A 15,898-nucleotide genomic window follows, 5' to 3' on the forward strand; every position below is an offset into this window, starting at 1 on the left:
CCACAGGCATCCCCTCCACTCATTCTAGCTCCCAGCCTCTTCTTCCACCTCCAGAAAAAAATCGCAGCTCAAACCCGTGTTCTTCCTCATTTGGCTGTGATTTTCGATCTCCTTGCTCAAAGCACCATTCTCCGAACTGTTTTGGGGAAATTGCTCCTTGGTAAGTGACTCCTCCATTGGTCCCATTAGTTTTTGCTCTAGTGCTTTATCCTTCGCGAATTCTTGCTACCTTGGTGACCCTGTTCTTGAGCTATAAAAGATGATTTTAGCTGGTCCCAAGTAGTTTTAGCGCGTGATATGGTCTCTAGGCACTTGTAGGAGTAGTTGCTACAAGGTGTGGTGGGTCTTTATTCACTTTTCTCTTGAACTTCAAAAATTTCAGCATAAGGAAATTATGTTCAGGAGGAAGTTTCATGGTGGTTCCTCAAGTAAGAAGGGTCCTCGTCTCTCCTTTCGGGAGCCCGAACCTTTTCAACTAAGGGACGCACCGGTGCAACCATGTGAATGGCCTTCCGATGAGTTCATGATCGAAGCAGGCTTCAAGGATTAGTTTGATGCACTTGTCCGCAATGCCGGGTTAGAAGAATTCCTCTCAGATAAATGTGAACAGTATGCTATGCTCACTGCCTCCTTCGTGCGTAGATTTAAATTTTTAGTTGGCCATGAATCATCCATACTGTTTGATCTGTACGATAAATCCTATACCGTGGATCTGGAGGATTTCAATAGGATTTGCAAGATACCCGATGGAGGTAATGTTAATGATCCTCCTAAGTCTTCGGTCAAAGACTTTGTCTCCAGTATAACTGTGGGAGAAACCAGAGATATCACGTAAGCCACCATAGGAAGCATCCATTTCCCTGCCTTGCACTACCTTGCCCTCTTCATAGGTAGGTGCATTAACGGCAAGGGTGCACATTGTCACCTATGCGCCTCCGACCTTAGTATCCTTAAGAGGATAGTAACAGGTGACAGGAGCTTCAATATGGGAGCTATAATAGCAAGGAGGCTGAATACAAATGCCAGTGAGGGGGATTTCTTTGGTGGAGTTTATGCTACACGCTTAGCAAATTTTCTTGGAGTAACCATCCATCCAGAAGACCCTCCTCTCCGTACAGTCTACCTTGATCGTGTCGCTCTAACACGCTACCAGTTCCTTGAGAGAGATCATGGATCCCTCCTATACCGCTTGATATTTAACCGGCAGCGTGTTTTCTATATTACCCTTCCTGCTCCTGCTTTCTTTGATTTTCAGGTTAAACGAAGATACTACATAACCATAGGAGAGGCAGAGGAGTATGAGAGGGAGGCAACGGCTGCTCGACTTCGTGAGGCAGCTATTTAGGCAGTGGCTGCAGCACTCGCATATAACACCCATTATGACTTTGGGTTTCGCCAGGATCATCCATGGGAGTAGATCAAGCAAGGCCAAAAGCCTAATCTTGGGGGAGTACGTGTTCTCACCGACTTTACATTCATGCTTATGCTTTCACTTTGTTAGCCGGTGTTTACACTTTGCCACTGCATTATCCATGGTAGTTTATCTTTGTTTTCTTGTTTTCTTGTTTTGTGTCCTATTGAGAAAACCCAAAAAGATTTTTCTTTCTTCTTTTGCTTGTTGGGATTTTTCCCGTGTAAATAGTTTTCTTTTTCTTTTTGTCAAGGTAGAAGATATTGGTTACAATGTTTATTGGTTCTTACATCCTTACCTATTTAGCTTTCAAAGAGCCATATTATTTTGTCTTCTCCTTTGTGTTTGCCTGTAGATTCAGCTTAGTCCAATGCGCTTATTATCATTGTCATCGTTCGATCGTGCAAATGAAAGGCAACAATGATGATATATGATGAAGTGACTGAGACTGAAAAGCTGGTATGAACTCTATCTATTTTGTTTTTGTAAATATGACTAGCTTGTCGACCCGGATTTAGCTTTGTTGTGAGAGAACCATGTTTGCAATGACAATTTAGAGATCATAGTTTCTGATGCCATGCTTATTTAGCTGAGAGCTTATAATGGTTTGTCTTGATTGCCAACATAGATTTTGAGATGACTATGATGTAGCATGATAGGATGGTATTCTCCTTTGAATGTTTCAAGTGGCTTGACTTGGCGCATGTTCATGCATGTATTTGAAACAAAATCAACATAGCCTCTATGATGTTCGTGTTCATGGTGATTCATATCATGGTCATGCTTGCATTCAATGTTAGTCAAACTCATTGCATCTTGATGACTGTTGTCGCTCTCAAGTTGGTCGCTTCCCAGTCTTTTGCTAGCCTTCACTTGTACTAAGCGGGAATATTGCTTGTGCATCCACTTTCGTAAACCCAAAAGTTTTTCCATGAGAGTCCACCATACCTACCTATTTGCGGTATCTACCTGCCGTTCCAAGTAAATTTGCATGTGCCATTTGAAAAGGACGTGGATGTCGCCTAGTGGGGGGTGAATAGGCGCTTTAAAATAGTTAAGGTTTAGGCTTGAACAAATGCGGAATAAAACTAACGTTTAATATGTCAAGCACAAAACCTACAAACAACTAGGCTCACCTATGTGCACCAACAACTTATGCTAAGCAAGATAAACAACTAAGTGATAGCAAGATATATTACAATAAACAATATGTCTATCACAAAGTAAAGTGTATAAGTAAAGGGTTCGGGTAAGAGATAACCGAGGCACGGGGAGACGATGATGTATCCCGAAGTTCACACCCTTGCGGATGCTAATCTCCGTTAGAGCGGTGTGGAGGCACAATGCTCCCCAAGATGCCACTAAGGCCACCGTAATCTCCTCACGCCCTCGCACAATGCAAGATGCCGTGATTCCACTAAGGGACCCTTGAGGGCGGTCACCGAACCCGTACAAATGGCAACCCTTGGGGGTGGTCACCGAACCCGTACACGTGGCAACCCTTGGGGGCGGTCACCGAACCCGTACACGTGGCAACCCTTGGGGGCGGTTACCGGTACCCGTACAAATTGCTCGGGGCAATCTCCACAACCTAATTGGAGACCCCGACGCTTCTCGGAGCTTCACACCACAATGATTGAGCTCCGAGACACCACCAAGCTTCTAGGACGCCAAAGCATCCACGAAGAACAATATCAAGGGTACTAAGTACCAAAGGTAGTAAGCTTCTCAACTTCTCACTTCCACGTATCACCGTGGAGAACTCAAACCGATGCAACTAATGCAATGGCAAGAACACACGAAGTGGTCAAGTCCCTCACACTCAAATCCCTCCACAACAACAAAAGCTATGGAGAAATATGAGAGGAAGAACAAGGAGCTCACAAAGAACTCCAAGATCAAGATCCAAGGGGTTCCCCTCACATGGAGGAGAAAGTGATTGGTGGAGATGTGGATCTAGATCTCCTCTCTCTTTTCCCTCAAGAACAAGCAAGAATCATTGGAGGGATAGAGAGTAATCAAGCTCTAAGAATGTCAACAATGGAGGTAGAACAAGAGCTCAACGGATGGATAAAACCAAGGGGGAAGAAGACCCCCTTTATATAGTGGGGGAAGGAATCAGACCGTTACCCCCACTTTTTGCCCGAGCTCCAGCAGTACTACCGCTGGCTGCAGCGGTACTACCGCTCGCACTCCAGCGGTACTACCACCAGCTAGCGGTACTACCGCTGGCTGCAGCGGTACTACCGCTGGCACTCCAGCGGTACTACCACCAGCTAGCGGTACTACCGCTGGCTGCAGCGGTACTACCGCTGGGCCCCTGGTAGTGCAACGGCACTACCACCGCCAAGAAAGTCTTCGCAAAAAAGTCCGTCCACGAACAACCGCTAGGCAGGCGGTACTAAGCTCCTGGAGCGGTACTACCGCTGACCAGGGGCGGTACTACCGCCAGCCGGCGGTACTACCGCTAGGGCCAGCGGTACTACCGCCAACTCTAGCGGTACTACCGCTCGCCACTCAAAAAACCATAACTTTTGCATACGAGCTCTGAATCAAGCAAACCTAAGCTTGTTGGATTCAGGACGACAAGGGCTATCAATGCGGCTATGAATATGCCAACGATATAAAGATGTGAGTCCTCTAAGAATGAAGAACCGGCAAAAACTCCAACATCGAAAACATCATAGTAGTTGCATATGGACTCCGTTTTCGATGAACTCGAGCTTGTCATGAAGATGACCATAAGCTCTAAAACTCACAAAGAGAAACACCAAATAAGAACCAAGAAGTATGATGCAAGGATGCAAATGATTTGAGCTCTCAACGAATGATACGATCAAGCTACTCACTTGAGAGCCCCCTTGATAGTACAGCAATCTATCCTAAACAGAAAACCTATCAAGGGCAAACCTATACCTTGCACCTCGTCCTCTTGAGCTAGATGATGATGATCTTGGCTTCCTCAAGATGGACCACCTTTCTTGATTGTGTTGGCTTGATGAAGACTAGTTTATTGCTCCCCCATACTCACTATGGGTGAGCCACTCTTCAGCATATCTTCACAAGTCCATTGCCACCACAATGGACGACAAGCTTCAAGCATGATATCTTCGTGCTGATCCACTTGAACTTGCACATCGCAATCTTGATGACTATCACAGCTTGACGTCATACTTCATGGGTTGTATGAGATCTTCCCTTTGACGCAAGCCCATGGAAACACACCTAACCCCCACATAGAACTCTCACGAAGACCATGGGTTAGTACACAAATACGTAATGGACAATGCTTACCATACCATGGGATCACTTGATCCCTCTCGGTACATCTTGTACGCTTTGTGTGTTGATCATCTTGATTTAGTCTTTGTCTGAGATCTTGATCAACCATGTGTCTCTATGACCATTCTTTGGATAATACCTTGAATACCATCTTGGTCATCGACGTCATACTTCATGGGTTGTATGAGATCTTCGCTTTGACGCAAGCCCATGGAAACACACCTAACCCCCACATAGAACTCTCACGAAGACCATGGGTTAGTACACAAATACGTAATGGACAATGCTTACCATACCATGGGATCACTTGATCCCTCTCGGTACATCTTGTACGCTTTGTGTGTTGATCATCTTGATTTACTCTTTGTCTGAGATCTTGATCAAGCATGTGTCTCTATGACCATTCTTTGGATAATACCTTGAATACCATCTTGGTCATCATATAAACTCCTTGAACCCAATAGATGAACTTCAAGAAGTGCCTATGTACAAATCCTATAAATGTAACTTAAGTCAACCATTAGTCCATAGGAATTGTCATCAATTACCAAAACCACATATGGAGATATATGCTCTAACACCATTCTCTAAACCTTCAAGAAATAATCTGTTTTGCATGCCCGAACTGCTCATGTGGTGACAGAGGGCTATTGGTATCTTCCATGCTAGGAGTGTTATCCTCGACATGTGTTTATTCACAGTCATTCACGAGAAAGGGGCCGGTATTTGGGATGCCCAGTTCTATGCTTAAATCAAAAACATAACTGTAAAACAAGACTCCCCCCGGATTGATGTTAGTATGGACGGTACCCGAGGATTCGGCTAGCCGTAGAGTGTGATTGATTGGTGGTGGGGGAGTCAAAACTTTACTTTCTGTTTGGGAACCGCCTATAGCATGAGTAGCATGGAAGATATTGAGAACTCTTGGTCATTGCGTTGACAATGAAAGCATGCCACCCAAAATTATTATCTCCCTTTTCAAAGCTTGAGCTCTGGCACCTCTGCAAAACAATGCTTCCCTCTGCGAAGGGCCTGTCTATTTATTTTCCTGTCGAGTCATCCTCTTCTTATAAGCACCAATTAGAGAGCACCTCTGTCATTTTTATGCTTTGCTTTTGATTGATATTGAGTATGACTATGACTGGATCTTCGTTGCTATGAATTACAATGTTTAGTTAGCCCTTGATCTTTGAAAGTGCTCTGCATTTGTGTTTTGTGGTCTCAGAAAGAGCTAGCGAGATACCACCTATTCATATTGCTTCATGCTTGATTTGATTGAAGTGTTGGTATTTGAAACTCATTATTGTTTGCTCGTTAGCTGATTATGCCATTGATATTAGTTTATCGTGAGACCTTTGTGTCATTTGCTTATGTGGTTAACTTGTGATCTTGCTGAAATTCTGGTTATGAGTTAGACATAGTTGCAACAACAAGATCAAACAGAGTTTGTCAAAGTTTTTTCTTTCTCTCTCAGTTTGTCAACTGAGTTGCTTGAGGACAAGCAAGGTTTTAAGCTTGGGGGAGTTGATATGTCTCCAACATATCTAATTTTCCAAACTCTTTTGCCCTTGTTTTGGACTATAATTTGCATGATTTGAATGGAACTAACCTGGACTGACGCTGTTTTCAGCAGAATTGCCTTGGTGTTATTTTTGTGCAGAAATCAAAGTTCTCCAAACGTCCTGAAAATTTACGGGGAGCAGTTTTCGAAAATATCAAAAATATCTGCGCCAAGTTCCACCTTAGGGGGTGGGCTAGTGGGCCACAAGCCCCTGCTCCGCCACCACCCCTGGTGGCGGTGGGCAGGCGTGTGGGGCCCACAGGCACCTGTCGCCCCCAACTCCAGCTCTATAAGTTGTCTTTCATCCTAGAAAAATAAAAATAGAAGTTCTCGTCGCTTTTCGATACGGAGGCGTCGCCACCACCTGTTCTTCATCTGGAGGGCAGATCTGGAGTCCGTCTTGAGCTCCGGAGAGGGGAAATCATCGCCATCGTCATCATCAACCTTCTTCCCTCTCCAATTCCATGAAGCTCTTCGTCGTTCGTGAGTAATCTATTCGTAGGCTCACTGGGCGGTGATGAGTAGGATGAGATCTATCATGTAATCGAGTTAGTTTTGATGGGGATTGATCCCTGGTATCCACTATGTTCTGAGATTTGATGTTGCTACTTCTTTGCCATGCTTAATGCTTGTCACTAGGGCCCGAGTGCCATGATTTCAGATCTGAAATTATTAAGTTGTCACCAATATATGTGTGTTTTAGATCCAATCTTGCAAGTTGTAGTTACCTACTATGTGTTATGATCCGGCAACCCCGGAGTGACAATAACCGGAACCACTCCCAGTGATGACCATAGTTTGAGGAGTTCATGTGTTCACCAAGTGCTAATGCGTTGGTCCGGTTCTTTATTAAAAGGAGAACCTTAATATCCCGTAGTTTCCTTTTGGACCCCGCTGCCACGGGAGGGATGGACAATAGATGTCATTCAAGTTCTTTTCCCTAAGCACGTATGACGACACATGGAATGCATGCCTACATCACATTTACGAACGGGAGATAGCCACATATCTCTCCGTGTTATAGTTGTTGCATGATGAATATCATCCAAACAAATCATCGACCCATTGCCTACGAGTTTGTCATACTGCTGTTACTTGTCTTGCTCTGCTGCTACTACTGTTGCTACTGCTATTACTTGTCTTGCTCTGCTGCTGCTACTACTGTTGCTACTGCTGTCACTTGTTTTGCTCTGCTGCTGCTGCTACCACTGTTGCTACTACTGTCGCTTGCTACTGTTGCTACTTGCTACTGCTGTCACTATTGTTGTTCCTTGCCACTGCTATTGCTCGTGACACTGTCGTTACTCGCTACTTTGCTGTTACTACTGTGCTTGCAGATACTAATCTTTCAGGTGTGGTTGAATCTGACAAATTCAGCTTCTAATACTTGAGAGTATACTCTCACCTCCTCACTGGCTTATCAACAAATTGGGTCGAATACTCTACCCTCGAAAACTGCTGCGAACCCACGCGCTGGTGGGCTGTCAACAATATTCTTCCAGTTTCATTGCCGGGGAGTTAAATCAGCATTCTTCTAGTGCCGTTGCAGGAGAAGGTTTGTTGTTATAAGCATTCGTCTAGTTAACGCCAGAGATTGCGCAGATCAGGGATCCACCCGGACAGGCTTCTAGTGGGACAGTATCCAGCCGGATGGGTTTCAGCCAGCCAGGTTCCAGTCGGACAGGTTCCAGCCACCTTGGGTTCCAGCCGGTCAGGTTCCAGCCAGCCTGGGTTCTAGCCGGCCAGGTTCTAGATAGAATGTCTCCAGCCAGCCAGGTTCCATCCGGACAATCTCCAGCTGGCCAGGTTCCAGCCAACAAGTCTTCTGTCTTTACTTATTTGATTGTCTTTGTTGATTCGCGGGGTATGACGTATCGGGGATAACTCCCCCGATGTTTTTTGAAATGTTGTATCGACTTCTTTAGCCTACCCGGGGTCATCCCCCTGACAGTAGTCTCCGTCAGCTGAAGAGTCATGCGGAGGCTTTTAGTTGTTGTCGTAGAAAATGACGGTATCGAGACACGGCCAGGTGCGGACGAGGAGTCCGTCGGCTCTCGTGCATGAAGCACTTCAGTGTGTGGACGTGAAGTCCGCTGGCTCTTGTGCGCGGGGCACTGCCAAGCACGGATGTGGAGTCCAGCGGCTCTTGCATGCAGAGCACTGCCGTGTGCGAACGCGTAGTCCGCTAGCTCTTGTGCACGGCGCACTGCCATGTGCACACACGGAGTCCGACGACTCTTCCGCACGAAGCACTGTCGTGTGCGAACGCATAGTCCGCTGCCTCTTGTGCACGGGGCACTACAAAGCGCGGACGTGGAGTCCGGTGGCTCTTGTGCGTGGCGAGCTCCCGTGTGCGGACGCGAAGTCCGCTGGCTCTTGTCCGCGGCAAGCTGCCGTGTGCAGGCGCGAAGTCCGCTGGCTCTTGTGCGCGGGGCACTGCCAAGCGCGGACGCGGAGTCCGGTGGCTCTTGTGCATGGGGCACTGCCATGTGCTGACATGGAGTCTGATGGCTCTTGCGCGTGAAGCGCTGCCGTGTGCGGACGCGGAGTCCGCTGGCTCTTGTGCGCAGGCCACTGCTAAGCACGAACGCGGAGTCATGTGGCTCTTGTGCGCGGGACACTGCCATGTGCGGACGCGGAGTCCGATGGCTTAACTGTCGTCGTTGTCGTGGCTGAGATTCCCGATGGCGACCGGCTACGGGCTGCAGCCACCAACGGCTTTCTTCTAGTGGAGGCGCGCGAGCCACCCACTTGGTGTAGCCTCGGAGATTCGGGCCGGCTACGCGGCTGCGTGGCAGCCGGGCCAAATCTTTGTCCGCTAATTTTTTTGTGTCCTCCTCGCGGGTTGACATGGCTTTCTTTCAGTGGGGGCGCGCCGACGCACCCACTGGGTGTAGCCTCCGAGCCTCCGGGCGACTCGAAGAGTCATGCGGAGGCTTTTTGCTGTTGATGTAGCAAAAAGGTTGCCGATGCCGACCGACTGCAGGCTGCATTCGGCGTAGCTCTCTTCCACTGGGGGCGTGCCGGCGCAACCACTGGGTGTAGCCTCCGAGCCTCCGGGCTACCCGAAGAGTCGTGCGGAGGCTTCTTGTTGTTGATCTAGCAAAAAGGTTGCCGATGGCGACTGGCTGCAGGCTGCAGCCGGGGTAGCTTTCTTCCAGTGGGGGCGCGCCATCGCACCCACTGGGTGTAGCCTCCGAGCCTCTGGGCGACTCGAAGAGTCGTGCGGAGGCTTCTTGTTGTTGGTGTAGCAAAAAGGTTGCTGTTGGCGACCAGCTCTGGACTGCAGCTGGCATATCTTTCTTTTCGTGAGCGTGCTCCAGCTGGACAGAATCCAGCCGGACAGTTTTCCAGCCGGCAACCGGCAGCCTGCAGCCGGACGGGTCCAGCCGGCAGCCCACAGTCTACAGCCGAACAGAATCCAGCCGGCACCCGGCAGCCAACAGTCTGCAGCCAGACAGAATCTAGCCGGACAGGTTTCCAGTCGGTAGTCGACATCCTGCAGCCGGATAGGTTCCAGCAAGACGGGTCCATCCGGCTGCAGCCGGCACCGGCAGACAGCAGTCTGCAGCCGAACATAATCCAGCCGGACATGTTTCTAGTCGGCAGCCTCCAGCCTGTAGCCGGCATGCAATGGTGGTTCGCCGCGAAGATGATCGTGCAAGAGACAAAGTTAGTCAGTGACGATTTATCAAATATTTAACTTTGGCCACACAAGTTTTATGCGGGTGGAATGTCGACTCGGTGTCGTGTGAGCCCTTTGGGTCATTTTGTGTCCCCTCGGCTCTTTGGCTTTTGATCTTGCTAGCCGGACAACCGCGATACGGTCTGTAGCTGAGACGAAGAGTGGGCCACAGAGGGGAGCACACAGTACTCTGACTCCAGGAGCAGGCTCGACCGGCTATAAATTTCATGAAGGGAACGACTGGTTCACCCAAACCGTTTTCTCCCTGGACGTTGTTCGCGAGATGACCTCCAGCTTTTGCTCTTGATAGCCAGACAGCCGCGATACGGTTTGTACCTGAGACGAAGAGTGGGCCTTTGGTACCATATACGCTACTAGCTCCGTCTGCGGGGAGGAATGAATGGGGCCAAACGACCGATGCCCGGGCCGAGACTAGCTCGACGCTGGGGTAAGCAGCAGAGTAGCTCAAATAAATGCGGTGATGGCCCCCGAGTATTGCTCGGGGTATTTGCTTTTGCACGCGGTACGAGGATGCGCAGATGGGAGCTCACATTGCTTTTCGTGTCGACGAGGTTATTGTTATCGATGACAGCCGACGGGGCTTTCTGCGAGCGGAGCACACCGGCCCGCCCACTGGGTGTAGCCATCGGGCCTTCGGCAGTCGATGGTTGTGCTAGCTGGCCGGGCCCGACGACCGAACGTCGAAGCGGATCGGCGACCGGGTCGGCCCGGTGTCGATGTAAGGAGCGGACTAGCGAGGCCACGACGCGGGCGGGCCAGCTGACAGAGCGGAGACGCAGCTTTTCTCGCGAACAACCTTTTTGACTTCTCTCGATAGGAGTTTTTTTGGTCGGCACGTCCATTGACTTTTCTTCATGAGCTGGTCCCTTTTATTGTGCCAAGCTGGCTGGGGGAGCGCGGGGCACAACCGACGCCGGTTGGGGAGGCTAGCCCGCGTGGGTAAGCGGGGGAGACCAGTCGGAGTGGGCGGCCAGCCGGAGTGGGGGCGCAGCCGACCGAGGTGGCCAACCGACCGGGGAGCAGCCGATAGCCAGCTCGGGAGGCGAGAGGGTGCAGTAGGGGGGAGGCCAGCCGGAGGGGGTAGCCAGCGGAGTGGAGCGTAGCCGGCCGAGGTGGCTAGCCGGCCGGGGAGGCGGCTATGGCGGGTGCGGAGGGCCTTCGGGTGGCAGGAGGAGGGTGGTGTCTCCGGTGAGCGAGAGGTTGGCCCGCGCGGCGATGGTGTCGCAGCGGAGTGGCTGGCCCGCGGGCGTGGACCAGTGGAGGCCGCGCCAGAGGTAGAGCGGCATGGAGGCGTTCCAGGTGGTGAGCTGGGCGTTGGGAGCGGCGCCCTACAGCGCGGGCTTGAGCATGTCCATGAGGATGGCTACGTCGCCGGCGGTCATGGTGAGCGACGGGGAGAGGAGCAGGAGGAAGAAGTTGGCGAAGAGGAGGAGATAATGTGGCACTATGGCGCACATTGTAGTAGGCATCATCTTACAAATAGTGTGCACTGGAAGAAGCTATGGTGAGCTGAATGAAGCTAGAAGCTCAGAGTGGACACAGCAGTGCATGGCGAGGATAACCCCACGACAGATGTCGTGGTGCGCGGGAGCGGGAGCGGCGGGAGGTGCCGGAGCCGGTGGCCTCGAGGCCAAGTGGTGCAGGTGCGCGAGGCTACAGTCGGCAAAGCGAGTGCGTGGAGCACAACACAGTCCTTGCAGAAAACGTCTCATTGCTGCTCCGCGTGCTGAATGGAGAAATGCCCGCGCTCGCATGCGTGGGTGTCGGGTCAGAGCTGCGAAACGACAATGAAAGCGACCGGTCGATGGCCTACGACAGCGACCAACGCCCATGTGAGCAAGACGCCGAGGGGCAGCTCCGGTGGGTTGGTGAAGAGCTTCGCTCGAAGAAGGCGGAGCACACGCGGATGGCGGCGCGGTGGCACCGGGTACTGGCAGAGCAGCGTAGGCTAAGAGAAACGGCACGGACGGCTGGGCCGTTGTGGGCGTCGGGCTGTCGCAATGGTGGTGACGAAGAGGGTGAGGCTGGCAACGAGGATGCGCAGCTCCGTGCGGTCGCCCCAGGGGCATGTCGGTGTCGGGTCCCCGAGCGCTACCGGAGAGACGATGGCGACACCACGATGATGAAGAAGAAAAGGGTCACGTCCGGACTGTAGTTCCAGCAGCAGCATGCCCCATGGTGGGCGCCAACTATCGTGGAATTTCCGGGACAGATGCCAGGGGGTAGCTTAAAGTGGTGAGAGAAAGACCGCTGTGGAGATCCGGAACAGGTTGGGCAATAGCACGCGGTTGTTTACCCAGGTTCGGGGCCCTCGCATGGAGGTAACACCCCTGCTCCTGCATGTGTGGTGTATATGGAGAATATATAGTTGTACATGGTGCTCCTTGAGCTGTCTGGAGGAAGAAGAAGGAGGCCAAAAGCTCTCTTCCTCTCCTGAAGAGTGGGGAATGAGAGAATGGGGGAGTCTGGGAGAATCCTCCCCCTCTGTACATGTGTGTGTGTGTGTCTCTGGGGGTCTCTGTGCCCCCTCCATGCGTCTCCCCGTGGGTTGGCTCCCAGGGTCACCTTATAAAGGGGTGCCTAGAGGACAAGGGGTCCCACGGGGCCTAACTTTTACTGTTGGGCATGATGGGTGAGGGGCCCACCTGGCCTAACTTTACTGTTGACGTGACTGGTGCGCAATGATACAGACTGGGCTGCCGGGGCGTAGTGATGCAGGGTGCAGCATTCTCCTGTCCTGTATGATGGGACGTTGCAGTTGTCCTCATTGGGCTCCAACCGAACAGGCTTCTAGTTGGACAGTATCCAGCCGACCAGGTTCCAGTCAGACAGTCTCCAGTCGGATAGGTTCTAGCCGGCCTGGGTTCTAGTCGGCCAGGTTCCAGCCGTACATACTCTAACCGGCCAGTCTCCAGCCGGACAGGTTCCAGCCGGCGAGGTTCCATCCGGACACACTCTAGCCGGAGAGTCTCCAGTCAGACACTCTCGAGCCGGCCAGGTTCCAGCCAGTCGGTGTTCTGTCTTTACTTCTTTGATTGTCTTTGTTGATTCACGGGGTATGTTGTATCGGGGATAACTCCCCCGATGTTTTTTGAAATGTTGTATCGTCTTCTTTAGCCTACCCGAGGCCATCCCCCCGACACATGAACTTATGGACGTGTAGATGATTCAAAGCAATAGTCTATAATTCGACATAAAAACTTTAATACTCAAGCATATCAACAAGCAACCAAGTCTCTCAAAATATCAACGTTAAAGAATGCTATCCCTAGCCCATCATGCTCAACCATTGATCCATTCATGCAACACACCCAAATATTAGCTACATCCAATGTTCAAGTATGATAATAGTGTTCCGTAGTTGGTGCTTTATAAGAGAATATGAAGACTCAAATTCAAAATAAAAGTTGCATAAAGTAAATGTAACACCCTGGTTTTCGCTCCCTAATTTTTTTTCATTTGCGGGTTTTGACCCCCGTCTTTTTCTCGGGTTATCAGATTACTTTCACCCTGGGAATGTGAAGATGGTCTCCTAGCCTTGCCTTCCCTAAATTCTCCCGAGTTTAGGCATTCCACCCAAGACCTTTTCTCAGGATTTTGCCGTCAAAACCCTACCTTCCGAATTGCCGGAAGGGAAACCCTCATCTCTCCAGTTTCAAAGGAACCCCAATTTCTTTTGCCCTGTTGCCTCCCAAACCTTTTCCCAATGATCATCCTTCATCTTTGAACCCTGGATATGCAAAAATATTGCCAAGTCATTTGCAACATTTTTTATTTAGAATTTATTCATTTTTCTGCCAGTTAAAGGAATTAAATCCAAGAAAATAGCTATCCATCTCCAAAGCTCATGAAAACTTGTAGAGATATTCTTTGTGGTCATATTGAGCTCCCTTAAAATATTGGCCATCATAGAATAAGGGAAATTGCATTTTCCTATTTAATGCCAATATATCATTTTGGGCACTTTCTAAAGGAACTACCATTTTGGTAGCCAGGAAAAATCCCAAATAATTTGTGGAGCTTCTCCTATCCATATATTTATCATTTCCATCAAAATCCCCAAGTTCCCCTAGTTCAAATTTTGAGCACAACATCAAATTGAAAATTCTGTCCAGTTGGGGAATTTGCAAAGGAAGTGCTCTATTCCTTGATCTCCTTGAGCTGAAACTTTGCAAGCTTATAGTTCTTCCTATCCTATTTCATTTTAACAAAGATCCAACTCCAATTATCCACTCATTTCCCCTAGAAACAACCACAAACACCTTGATATCAGGATCTGTTTTGGCAAGTTCCTTCTTCCCCAGAGCCTCCCAGCGCATTCCAACTTCCATTCTTATCTCCTAGAGCAGTGAGGGTGTTGTTGGACATGATTGGACACGCATGAGGTGTCAAATCGGGTTGTGCACGTGGTGATCACCGGCAGAGTGCGCCATATGCAAGCTCTATGCATTTGGGGCCCGGCCCCGTCCACTCCCTCTGCCTCTCGTGTCCCCTCCATGTCCAGTAGCTAGCCTATGATCTTGTGGTCCTTTCCCCCCTGTGTTGCTCGCCATGGACACCTCTGCCGACCACTAGAGCAATGCCGATCCTTCGGGAGCTTCGGACGCCGGCGAGAGATGCCCATAAGCTTCCCCTGAGGCTATTTAAGGAGCAAGCCGAGCCCCCCTCCTCGTTAGCAAGCCCAGAGCTCCCCAAGACCCTCCCACTCGAGATCGAGGAGCTCTCTGCCCGCCATGGCCGCCATTTCCGCATTCGGCTCCGGCTCAAGTTAGAGCACCTCGGCCCCTTCCTCCCTCCCTAGCCCCTGCCTGAGACCCCTTTGGATCTTGCGTGATCGCCGGCCTCGCTAGGGAAGGCCCTGCCGGCGCTGCCCACTGCAATGGCCTGTGGCGGTGGCGCTCTGGTCCATCTCCGGTGACCCCGCGGCCACCCTCGAGCGCGGCGAGGTGCGGTGGTTCTCCTGCACCCGTCGGTCGGCCTCCCGAAGTAGCATAGCGACGGCGAGGACCGGCGCCAGATCTTCCCCATGGCCCTGTCGGGAGGTTGAAGAAGAAGCAGGAGAGAGAGAGGAGTTGGGGCAGGGCCCGCATGTAAGAGAGAGATAGAGGAGTTGATAAAGTGGGGCCCGTGCGTCGCCTCAGGAGAGAGAGGGGACCCGACAGGTGGGCCCCGACCCCACCTGTCGGTGAGAGAAGACCTGGTCCAACTGTTAAGTGGAAGCGTATTCTGGTAAATACGCTTTCATTTAAGCACAAGCGCATTTCTAGCAATATGTTTTCTATTTTTCAGCCCACGGACCTGTTGGAGAGGATATTTTTGCAGATTGGTCCCTGATCTTCTTTCGTCCGTATCTTTTTAACCGTGACTCCTACCGAGGTGAAACCAACGCCCACGTCTTCGTCTCGTCGAGCCCATCAGGATGGAAACATTTTCACAAGGTGGTTACACTGTGAAAATTACCCTTCTGTCCTTGTTTCCAATCAGCCCCCTTCGAGAGAGAGCGGTATCCGGCGATCCTTTCTGCGGACTCTCCGCACCTCTTTCGGGAGTATTCTTCGACCCCAGGCAAGCCGACCACCTGACATATGCCCTAAAGCTTGCTCTGCGTTGTTCCTGCATGTTCAATTCATATGCTTACGATTGTATGTACAGTAACGTGTGGTACGTAACTCTGCTGAACCCTTGCTTGCATTTTCTTCAATGATGGCACCACGCCCGAGTCTGAGCTGCTTTCGGAGTCCGGGGTGGATGCCGACTTTATAACTCTCTCGTCGACAGCTAGCTCGTGTTCTGAGCTGCTTTTCGACCATCGCGGGCAGCTATTGAATTTCTTTCCGTGGCAGTGACCCTATGCGCTGAGCTGTTCTTCGGCCGTCTTAGGGAATTGCTACATTCTTTTTATCAACACCGCCTCATGTTGTGTGCTGCTTTCCAGCCA

This window comes from Hordeum vulgare, chromosome 6H (genome assembly GCF_904849725.1).
Source record: "Hordeum vulgare subsp. vulgare chromosome 6H, MorexV3_pseudomolecules_assembly, whole genome shotgun sequence".
NCBI lineage: Eukaryota > Viridiplantae > Streptophyta > Magnoliopsida > Poales > Poaceae > Hordeum > Hordeum vulgare.